This window comes from Pleurodeles waltl, chromosome 1_1 (genome assembly GCF_031143425.1).
Source record: "Pleurodeles waltl isolate 20211129_DDA chromosome 1_1, aPleWal1.hap1.20221129, whole genome shotgun sequence".
NCBI lineage: Eukaryota > Metazoa > Chordata > Amphibia > Caudata > Salamandridae > Pleurodeles > Pleurodeles waltl.
In genome coordinates, this window is record NC_090436.1 from 346,541,408 (window position 1) to 346,553,741 (window position 12,334).

Consider the following 12,334-nt stretch of genomic DNA (forward strand, 5'->3'; position numbering starts at 1 on the left):
AGTAACGCTGTTTTCCATGAGATGAATTTTAGGTCAGCTTTGTGGATCGGTTCAAAAGGAGCTTTCAACACAACATTCAAGGACCATAGTGGTGGAGGCTTTCTAACTGGCGGGAAGACCCAAAAAAGGCCCTTCATAAATTGTTTGACAATTCTTGTGGAACACAATGAGAGTTTGTCTGGTGATCTGCGGTATCTGGAGATTGCTGCCAGATGTACCCGAATGGAAGAATATGCAAGTCCTGATTTTGCCAGGAGCAGGAGATATGGAAGTATCTGTTCCGGAGTAGAGGACAAACGATGTATAGCTTCTGCTGCACACCATATACAAAAACGTTTCCATTTAAGTTTATAGGTTTTGTTGGTAGTGTCAGCTCTAGCTTTTGCCAAGATGTCTCTACACTCCGGGGAAATGTTGAGATTCAAGTATTCATTGTATTCAGGAGCCAAGCCGACAAATGAAGAGACAATGGATCTGGGTGTCTGACTTGTCCCTGGTGCATCGTTAAAAGAGTCGGACTCTATCTGAGTCGTAGATGTGGTCGTTCGGAGAGCATGAGGAGCTCCGTATACCAGACTTGTCTGGGCCATCTGGGAGCTATGAGCAGAAGGCGACACCCCTCCGCCTTCAGTTTGTTGATGACTCTCGGAATGAGCGGGATCGGAGAAAAAGCGTAAGCATAAACTCCGGAGCATCTCATCGAAAACGCATTCCCCCACAAATCTTTTTGGGGAAGCCAACTTGCGTAGAACTGGCATTTCTTGTTCTCGAGAGTGGCAAATAGGTCTAAGTTCGGTTTGCCCCATAATAGAAAAAGGCCGTTGAGAGTTTTCTGGTCTAGCTCCCACTCGTGATAAGGAATCACTGTCCTGCTCAGGGTGTCTGCTAGAACATTGGTTTGTCCTGGCACATGCTCCGCTTTGAGTGAAATATTGTGCTTGATGGCCCATGTCCAAATTTGTTGGGCTAGCTGCGAGAGTTGTAGGGATCTTGTGCCTCCTTGCTTGTTTAGATAAAACATGCCGGTTGTGTTGTCCGTCCTGATTAAGACGCTTGAACTTTGTATCTTTGGTAAGAAAGCTTTTAGAGCTAAGTGTATTGCCTTGAGTTCTAGATAATTGATGTGGAGCTGACCCTATTTCTGATTCCAGATTCCGCTGATTTGCAGGTCCTGGCAGTGTGCACCCCATCCTTCGAGAGAGGCATCCGTTGTTACTATGTAACTTGGTGTTTGAAGAAGAAAAGACAGTCCGTTTGACAAATTGGTTAGAGTCGCCCACCACCTCATGGTGTTCTTCATTAGAGGCGTTATGCGAATCTTGTCTTCGAAGGAACCGTTGACCTGAGTCCATTGTATGTCCAATTGCTCTTGCAGGGGTCGCATATGGAGCCTGCAATCTGGGACTAGCGGAATGCATGATGATATCATTCCGAGCAATGATTTGTAGATGCGGACTGAAACAAACTTTTTTCTGGAGAGCCTGTCTGCCAAGGAGGTTAACTTTTGTTTCCTCTTGTGAGATGGGTACGCTTTGCTGCGGACTGTGTCCAGAATTGCTCCCAAGAAACTCAATTCCTGTTTGGGGTAGAGCTGAGATTTCTGGTAGTTGACTACAAACCCCAGGCTGTGTAACAAATGAAGGCAATAGGAGATATGATTTGTTACTTGCGATTTTGAGGGTGCCTTTATAAGCCAGTCGTCCAGGTAAGGGAAGACCTGGATACCTGACTGGCGGAGATGTGCTGCTACCGGAGCTAACATTTTTGTGAAGATTCTGGGGGCTGATTTGAGACCGAATGGTAGAACCCGGAATTGAAGGTGCATACTTCCTACTCTGAACCTTAGGAATTTGCGATGGTTGCGATATATGGGGATATGAAAATAGGCATCCTGGAGGTCTAGGGATGCCATCCGATCTCCGGTATTTAGCAGACGCAGGACATCCTGCAATGTTACCATCCTGAACGATTGCTTCTTTAAAAACTTGTTTAGTGCTCTCAAGTCCAGGATGGGGCGCCAGTCTCCTGAGGGTTTCTTTAGAAGGAAAAAACGGGAGTAGAATCCTCTGTTCTTTTGAGATAAAGGGACTGGTTCTATTGCTCCCTTTCTCAGCATTATTCTTACTTCCCTGAGGAGTTGGTTCAACCTCGGAGGCTGTGGGCCCGATGGAGGAACAATTGGTGGTGTTTTTGTGAATTCCAGAGTATGACCTCTGGCCACTACATCGAGTATCCATCTGTCCGAAGTTATGGCCTTCTACTTGGGGAAATAGGAAGTGATGCGACCTCCGACCCTCGATGTTGGTTGGTGGGGAAGCGTTGGGATGATCCGCGGGTCATTGCTTCCTGCCTGTATCTCTTCCTCGGGCAGCTCCTCTTCCTCTAGCTGGATGTTTGTAAGCTGCGGCCGGTGGTAATCGATAATGCTGCTGTTGCTGATGGTACTGATGTCGTGATCCTGTGGAGGAAGACGGATATTGTGACCTGTATTGTTGGTATCCACCTCGAAAGGAGTAAATACCTCTACCCCTTGCTCCACGAAAAGGTTGTTTCTTATATTGTAGGGTACCTGGGGATTTTGCCGTATCGGTATCCGTCTTGATAGCCTGCAACATGTCGTCGACATGTTTGCCAAACAAACTCTCTCCATCAAAAGGCATGTCGAGAACACGAGTCTGGACTTCTGGTCTGAATGAAATAGCTTTAAGCCATCCTTGTCTGCGCAGGACTGCTGCGCCAGCTAATTGTCTAAAGCCAGTGAGAGAAATATCTATTGCGCTGTCTATTATCTCTGCGGAGACCCTTTCTCCCTCCTGCAAGACCTTTTTTGCTTCCACCTTGACGTCTTCTGGCAGTAAATCTAAAAAGGCAGATATGTCTGCCCACATCTGGCGATCGTACCTTCCCAGGATGGCGAGGGAATTAGCCGCCTTAACCGTGACTGCAGCAACAGAGGAGAATTTCTTGCCGATATTGTCTAATCTCCTTCCTTCTTTGTCTGGGGGAGACGCAATAGGCGTGGAGGGGTTTTTGGAACGTCGCTGAGCCACCTGTGATATAACAGAGTCAGGTTTCGGCTGTGAGACTAGACAGGCCGGAGAATCATCTGGGGCCTTGTATTTTTTCTCTAGTCTTGGCATTTGTGAAGGCACTGTTGCTGGGTTTTTCATTGCCTTCAAACCTTCCTGCCATAAGAAATCTACAATGGGTATGGCTCTTACAGATCTCTTTGATGGCTCTTTAAAGTCGTACAAAAAACATTCGGTTTCATGGGAAACAATTGCAAGGCCAAAACGTTTCGCCGCTCTCTCTATTAAATTATGGAAACCTCCTATGTCCTCTGGAGGAGAATCTACTGGACCCGCTGGCGGTGGAGATGCTGTGGGAACGAGATAATCATCCCATTCACTAGCCGCCGAATCTCTTAGCTCACCCTCTTCCCTTTCGTCGTCTGACGAGGGGCAAGCTTCCGGAGTTACAGGTATACTAGCCTGTGGCGTTTCGGAAAGATTAACAGTCTGAGCTTGCCGGGGTGTCTGGTAGCTCTCAGGTCTAGGTGGCGTGGACTGAGTTGATGGTGGGAACCTTTTACAGTAGTCCTTCAACATATATTGGAGACCTGCCACTAATGTGCTAGGCATAGCAAGGGGCGATGGTTGTTCTGTCTGTGGATAAGATGTTGAGGCATAACTAGACTGGTAATGTTGATCCTCTTCTTCATCAAACTCTTGGCATTTGACATTGAGTTGGGACGGGCTACTAGCTGCCCCAAACATTCCGTCGTTTTGATAGTACGCATCATCGTCCTCATCGTCTAAAAGATGTTGTGGTGGGTATGGCAACACTTTACTTGGTGAGGTATGCATCAGCAGAATATCAGACGCCTTGTCCCCTATATTAATAAGTGAAAGGGGCAAGAATCTGGTGGAGTCGTCCTGGTGGTATGAGGAATGGTGTGGCGAAGTATCCAGGTAGGTGGATGGTTTGTAAACTGTTAGTGCTGTGGACGATATAATCGTCGACGGTTCCCTCGTCGACGGTTCCCTCGTCGATGGCTCTCTCGTCGACGGCTCTCTCGTCAACGGCTCTCCCGTCAACGGCTCTCCTGTCGACGGATCTCTCGTCGACAGTTCCGTCATTGACGGCGTCTTTGCTAACGGGTTCTTTGTCAATGAATCCTTCGTCGATGGTCCCTTCGTCGACGGGTACTTTATAGACGACGGTCGTTTCGCCGACGTATCTTGTGTAGGTGCCGTCGTCGGCAGTGCCTTTTTAAACCTCATTGAGAGGTGCTTCGTAGATGGGAGTGCCCTGGTTGATTGGTGAACCCAGGAGGCCTCCCCTGTCGACGATGTGGTTGCCGACGAAGCCTTCTTAACAATTTTTGCTGTAATTATCGTCGTCGATGACAACGGCGACGACGTCATAATCATCGGTGAGGCTGGTGTTGTGAACGTCGACGATACCGTAGTCGCTGTTACCATCGACACAGTCGTCGACGGTTGTTTTTTCACCGAAAAAAGTTTTTCTGGCTCTTTTTGTGGTGACAGAGACAGGGATGGCTTTTTTGAGGTGCTTTTTCGGTGCAAAGGCGTAGTAGGTTCTGAATGAAACTTTTTTGGCCCATGTTTAAATGTCTCTGAGTGGAAAACATCCTTTTTCGCTTCAGTAGAGACTTGTTTTGTCTTTTTGGGCACCTTCCTTGGTGGTTCATCTGACCCTCTACTTCTCTCACCTGTTCTTTTCTGAGGGCGAGAAGTATGTGATGACGCTTCGCTGTTGTCTGAGGAAGGATGTTCTAAGGCTTTCTGTTTTTGCAGCCATAAAAGAAGTCTACCCTCACGGTCTTTGAGGGTTTTTTGACTAAAGGTGCGACAGATTTTGCAGTCTCTCACCTTGTGGTCTGGATGAAGGCAGTAGATACACTTCTTGTGGGGGTCATCAACATGCAGTCTCTTCTTCCCACAGTTGTCACAGTCTCTGAACAGACCCTTCTTTGCCTTTTCAGACATAGTAAAGCTGTAGCTAGTTTCCTGAGAGAAAAAACAATCTTCAGTCAGAAAATAGGAAAAAACTGAGCAGAGCTCAGGGAGACTCCCTTCACACGACGTGCGGTAGAAAATCTGAGGGAATTCAGCCTCTGTTGGGAGTGTTTGGGAGGAGCTGAATCCTGATTGGTTGATACTGAAGTTTGGGTCTTTTTCACAAAACAAGGTGGATAGACTGTAAAATACCCTATGAGGCCTTCTAGGGCCTACTGGTTTTACTTTTACTGACTTACTGCTTTATGTATTTAAGTTTACCGTGAGGCTCCCACCTCGACAACGGGGATAATTCAAGCATGTGAATCTATGAAAGATACAATACTGGAGAACAGCAGGTGTTCTTCTAATTTCTTGCCATGCCAGCATTCTTGACAGGACTTGGAAACAACCACAGACGACCACCAAGATGAAGTGTAAACATTAGTTGGTAAAATTCGTATCTAATTTTCAAGTAATATGCTCTTGCGAGAGCAGGATTAATAAGGTCAGGAAATTCCTCTGCCCTGAATATGTGTAGGGGGAAAGAAGAAGTTAGACCAACTACCCACGCTGCCAGTTAGTTCACTTAATTCAGTCTTCCTGGCACTTTACCACAGATGCCATAAATGCAGGGATAAATAACGTGTGGTTCCAACAAATGCTCACACCTGGATTAATGAGACACTGCTTAACATAAGCAAGCCAAGGTATCCTTTTGGTTTGTCGATAACCAACAATATCAGGGCATCTCTCTATGTTTTCAGTGCAAGCGTAACCCAGACTCGAATCCAGTATAAAATGTGACGTGGTTTAACAAGATCCGTAATTGCCTCAAGTGCAACATCAAGTCTCAGATGCAATAAGGGAGTACCTCGACCAAAATTGAGGATGGCCCTTAAAAAGTTGTCTTGCATACCCCCATGGAAGGCATATTACAGTGTCTCCAAAGATGTCCACTGTACAGTGCAGCACTCCAGGTTTGGACATTGTACATTTCCGCTGCTGAAGTGAGGTGAGGAGGTACCCTTTTTGCAAACCGATTTGAGGCAGGAGGCCTTTGTTTGATCCGCAAACAACTCTTAGTACTATGGGATGTACAAGAATTTGAATTGGCCAATTTAATGTCTAAATAGTCAAATGTGTTATCCTTCTTCAAAATATTTTAACCTAACAATATATTCCCCTTGAAGTTTCTTCGCTCTCTGTAGACAGTGAATTTCGTTTTTAGGGTTTTAATTTCCAAGCCATGCCACTTGCAAAATAAAGAAAATCTAATAATAGGTTTTTGCAAGTCCACAGCGGTCTTGCAGATTTAAAGGGTGTCATCTGCAAAAAATAACATGGGCACCTTCTGGTCAGCAAAAATAGTGGAATTTGTTTCCACAGTCTGCCAAGAAGCCAATACAGCTACTGATAATTAAAAAGAAAAGGGTTGGGCCATTTTTTTTAATTCTCATTTTATTAACCGTTTACAGAAACTTCAATGATCAAATGAATATGTTCCAGAGCTACATCATTCCCTTCCCCTCATTCATGATTAATACGACCTGTGCCCAGTCCTGTCATCTCTCCCCATAGCGTTCCAAAGATTTCTTACACCATACTTTATCCAAGCACCATACTCATGTTGCCCCAGACCCCTCTTCATTGACCCTGCCGAGGGGAGATTCAATCTGGGTCCCTGTGTTCCTGCCACGAGCCTCATAATATTATTACATTTTCCCAGGCAACCTCAGGTCTTGTACTCTGATTTCTCTGCCTGCATACACCTGTCCATGTTGGCTGCCCATTGCTTGATTGTGGGAGTGTTCCATCTACCCCATAGCTCCACCATATCCCTTCTGGCCACCATGAGGGCAATGTTGGATATCAGCATTATATATTTGGATAGTGTTGGAAATGGTCTTTCTGCAGGGTCACCCCAAACTTTTTGCCTTCCTCCTTAGCTTTTGTTGACCTAATTTCTTGCTGGCTTTAGGAATCAGCACACTTTACCCCTGCTAATCAGTGCTAAAATGCATTTGCTCTCTCCCTAAAACATGGTGACAATGGCTCATACCCAACTGACATACTAATTTACTTGTAAGTTCCTAGCAAAGTGCACTACACGTGTCAGGGTCTGTTAATTAAATACTACTAGTGGTCCTGCAGCACTGGTTTTGCCACCAACATAAGTAGCCCTTAACCAATTCTCAGGCCTGCCACTGCAAGGGCTGTGTGTGCAGTTTCACGGCCACTTCGTCTTGGCATTTAAAAGTACATGCCAAGCCTTAAAATCCCCTTTTTCCACATATAATTCACTCCTAAGGTAGGCCCTGGGTAACCCATATGGCAGGGTGATATGTAGGTAAAAGGCAGGACATGAACATGTGTGTTCTATATGTCCTGATAGTGTAAAACTCCTAAATTCCTTTTACACTGCTGTGAGGCCTGCTCCTTTCATAGGATAGCATTAGGGCTACCCTCATATACTGTTTTGAGTGGTCGATTCTGATGTTAAAGGAGTAACCAGGTCATATGTAGGATGGCCAGAATGGTAATTGAAAATCCAGCTTATTGGTGAAGTTGGATTTTATATTACTATTCTAGAAATGCCACTTTTAGAAAGTGAACATTTCTCTACACTTAAATCCTTCTGTGCCTTACAATCCACGTCTGGCTAGGTTAGATGACAGCTCCCTTGTGCATTTCACTCAGACAACCTCAAACACAGGATGCCCAGTCACACCTGCATACTGAATGGGTCTTCCTGGGCTGGGAGGTGGAGGGCCTGACACTTACATGTCAAAGGACAGTGGCCTGCTCTCACACAATGGACTGCCAAACCACCTACTGGGATCCTGGCAGACATGATGGAACTGAAAGGGGACCTTGTGCACTTTTAAGCCACTCTTTGAGGTCTCCCCCACTTCAAAGGCACATTTGGGTATTTAAACCGGGTCTCTGAGCCTACCAACTCAGATACTTCTTGACTAGCTACCTACTGGGAAAGGAACTCTGACCCAGAACCTGCAACCTTCTAAGAGAAGCTGCCAGGCTGCCCAAAGGACTCACCTGGCTGCTTTGCTGTAAAGGACTGCTGTCTTGCTGTTGCCCTGCTTCCTTGCTGCCCTCTGGCTTTGCTTAGAAGTGCTCTCCAAAGGCTTGGATTGAGCTTGCCTCCTGTTTCCTGAAGTCTCAGGGCCAACAAGACTTCATCTTTGCTAAGAACTCCTTGTGCCATGAAAATCAATGCACAGCCTGCCAGAATCGATGCACAGCCTGCCCTGTGGTGAGAAAATCACTGCATTGTGAACCGCAATGATGCAGCCCAGCTCCCCAAGTGGAGATCGACGCAGCGCCAGTGTTGCGACTGGAACTTCGAAGCACGGCCCACCGGATCGACACATCGCTGAGCCGGAACGACGCAGCCCGACTTCCCGGGAGAAGAATCAATGCAGCGCCTGCCGTGCAGCAGAAATGTCCCCACATCGCCCCCCGGATTGACACAGCTCGTGTGACTTTGTCATGCATGCCCAGGATTTCTCCACATCGTCCCCGGGTGTCCAAATGCCCTGCAACCTGAAGACGATCCAAGACTGCATGCCGGAAATGGACACAACACCCTGGCTGCATGGAAAAGCATTGACGCATCATCTGTATGTGCTCATCGAAACTGACACACACCTCCCAGTTTTCCACGCATCTCCTCCTCTGCTGTACTGTGTGGATAATTTAGACGCAAGCCAGGTACTTTGTGCTTGCAAGAGACACTTATTGCTTTTTAAGAACTAAAGACTCTATTTATCATTACAAAACTGATATTTCAACTTGTATTTATCAAATCTTTATCATTTTGACCTTAATCTACTCAGATAAATATTCTATAGTTTTCTAAACCTGTGTGGTGTATTTTTGTGGTGTTTGTACTGTGGTATTGCTTGATTGATTGCACAAATACTTTACACATTGCCTTCTAAGTTAAGCATGACTTCTCAGTGCCAAGCTACCAGAGGGTGGGCACAGGATAATTTGGATTGTGTGTGACTTGCCCTGACTAGAGTTAGGGTCCTTGCTTGGACTGGGGTTAATCTGATTGCCAACCAAAGACCCCATTTCTAACAGATAGTGTCATAGCCCCAATATAACCAGAGTGAGTCTCACTGTAATCTCCTTCCTGGTGACCTCTGAAAGCCAGCTTCCCTCTCAGTCCTGATAGTGTCTAAGCCTTTGGCAACCTCATAGTGCTTGTATTAGCATACCTGATTGACCGCACCCCCTTAGGCATTTGTCTGTGTTGGACTTTCCCATACGATCCAATCTGGTTCTTGTGAAGTATGCCCTGTGTAGGATCTTTTGCTGTGTGAGAATGAACCCTGCTCGTATCCCCGCATCCCTTGAATGTCTACAAACCCCTTCCTACTCTGTCTTCCAAAGCACCCAGATCTCTTTTCCACCACTCTTTCAGCGAGATGAGCGAGGAGTGGCTGTTGTTCAGCAGGGTTCTGTAGATCTGGGACTTTGTGTGCATGTGCAGTGTGGCTGCCAGCACTCTACATCCCGGAGGGGTCATCTTAGGTCTGCCAGCATCCCTTATTCCCACAGGGTGTCTCCAGCATCCGTTTTCCCACTCATCTCAGCTTCTATTCAGCCTTCCTTCAGATTCTGATCGCTATGTTTATGGGGTTTGCTGTTGTGTGCAGCCGTCCAATGCACAAGAGGTAACTTAGATAGCTCCCCCGGCCCAATATGATGCCTGACTGCCTGTAGGGATGACTCCTGCTGGGAGTCAAAAAAACACCTCTTCATACTCAGCAACTGTGTCCCCCCATAGGACAGTCTTGGGTTCAGGAAAGTGATCCATCCCTCATATAGGCTTCTGTTAAGTGTCAACAGAGCTATACCTGGGCCCCCAATCCCATAGAAGCAGTCTTGTTATTGTGTCTACCTTTGTGAAGAACAACTCTGGCACCTCATAGAGGGCGTTCTGAAAAATATAAAGAAGTTTGGGTAGCATAATTATTTTGTACAGGGCAGCCCTGCCCATCAGCAAAAGTGGGAGCTTTGGCCAGTGGCTCACTTCCATTTTGTAGTCATATGACATTCTGCATGATCTAATGTTATGGATATACCCAGGTACTTAAACTCCTTTTTTGACCAGCACAATGGGCACTGCCACCCCACTGGAGGTTTCCACAGCACCAGCAGGAACACTACCAACTTAGTCCAATTAATAGTCACCCCTGAGTGCTCACCATTTTATAGTCTTATGACATTCTGCGTGGTCTAATGTTATGGATATGCCCAGGTACTTAAACTCCTTTTGTGACCAGCACAATGGGCACTGCCATTCACTGGAGGTTTCCACAGCACCAGCAGGAACACTACCCACTTAATCTAATTATAAGCACCCTTGTGTGCGCACCATTAATGTTTAGGATTGCTAAGATGCGAGGTGAGGACCAGGCCGTGTCTTCCAAGAAGAGCAATATTTCATCAGAATAAAGTGATATCATGTCTTTTCACCCTGGGGTGCATCTAAGACTTCTGATTTAGGTGATCAACCTTACCCAGTTGGCTAGAGGCTCCACTGCCAGTGCAAACAGCAGAGTTAATAGGGGACACCCCTGCCTGCCCCGTTGCCAATGTCAAACTCCCGGGACATCATCCCTTTAATCTGGACCCTCACCCTAAGCTTGGCGTAAAGGAGGTGGACCCAAGTCACAAAATCCGTTAGATATCCCCATTCTATTAAATCAAGAGCCTTCTCTGCAAGCAAGCAGGATTGTCGACTCCCCCAGAGTCCACCACTTTGCCAAGCACTCAACTAGCCTCCTAAGGTTGTGCCTCATGGTTCTATGAGGCATGAAGCCTGACTGTTATGGATGTTTTAATTTGTCTATGACCCAGAGAAGATGGCTTACCAGCACATTGACAATGATTTTAACTTCCAAGTTTAAAATGTATATTGATCTATAGGAGGCACATTGATCCACAGTCTTAACCTCCTTATGGATCATTACTATTGTCTCCATGAGAGGGAGCCCTCTGGTTGCACACCATAGAACATTTCTCTGAGGGGGGTCAACTAGTTTATTACCCAAGTATTTGTCAAATTCTGATGGAAAGTCATTAGGGCAGGGGCCTTCCTACCCTTGAGCTGGCCCATTGCCTCCCTTTTTCCCTATGTTCTAGACAGCTATCTAGAATCTTTTTGTCCTCAGCGTCGAGAGTAGGGGTCGAGATGTCTGCAAAAATCTCATGGCACCGTCCCCACTCCGTTCCCAGTCTTAGGTTCATACAGGTTCCTCAGATGTGACGCAAATACCTCTGCTATGTCCTCTGCTGTGTTCCCTAGGACACCCCCTTTATTCTCTATCTGGGGTGTTTATTGCCTACCCTCTTCCCTGTGTGCCAACAAGACCAGTAATATGCCACCTTAAATCCCCACCTTATAGAGTTGCGCTCTTTAGCCCTGTATTGATCTTTTACCTCCTGATCTACCAGCCATCTGTATTGGTCCTTGGCAAGGGTGATTTTATGCTTGAGATCTGGGTCAGGACTGTCCATGTTGTCTGCCTTCTACTTAAAAAGGTTTGCTTCCAGAGCTATGACTTCCCTATCATATGAGATAAGGTGCACCTAATCACTTTCCTTTATGCTTTCCAGACACTGTTCTTAAGTTGCCCTGAATGTGCATTTTTCAAAAAATATTGTTCCATTGCTGCCCTTAGGATCCCCTTAGTCTGCCAGTCAGATAAATTCCATGGATCAAGTTTCCAGACCTGAGGGGTCTGACAGGTCTAGGCCAACAGTTGTGTCATCAGTGGGGAATGGTCGAAGATACCTCATGCTAGATAGCGATAGATAGTGCGTCATCAAACCATTGTTCCTTCATTCCAGATGCAAAAGGTAGTGTCCATTCCTGATGCATAGGAGTATTGCCAGATGTAGGGGGTTTTCCTTCTTCCATAAGTCGACTAGCCTCAGTGTCTCCATATAAGTGTGTAAACCATTGTTGCCCTCTGGTGTCCTCTTTTCCCAGATTACTCTGATACAGTCATCTCACATTGTAAGGTTGAAGTCCCCCTGAGTAGTAATGTGAATCCTGGAGGCAGGCAGGTCCCCATCTGTCCTTGGATGTTTGACTGTAGTCCCTTTGGGAGGTATCAACAGGCCACTGTTGGCAGCTCTCTCTTATAGATGACAGTGATCACCATGAAAAAACCCTCTAGGTCTGTCCACCCTTGCTTGACTTGCAGTGGTAGGGGTGGTAAGGATTCCAACCCCAGTCAATCCCATTGTGAATCCTGAATGTACAAGCTGTGTTT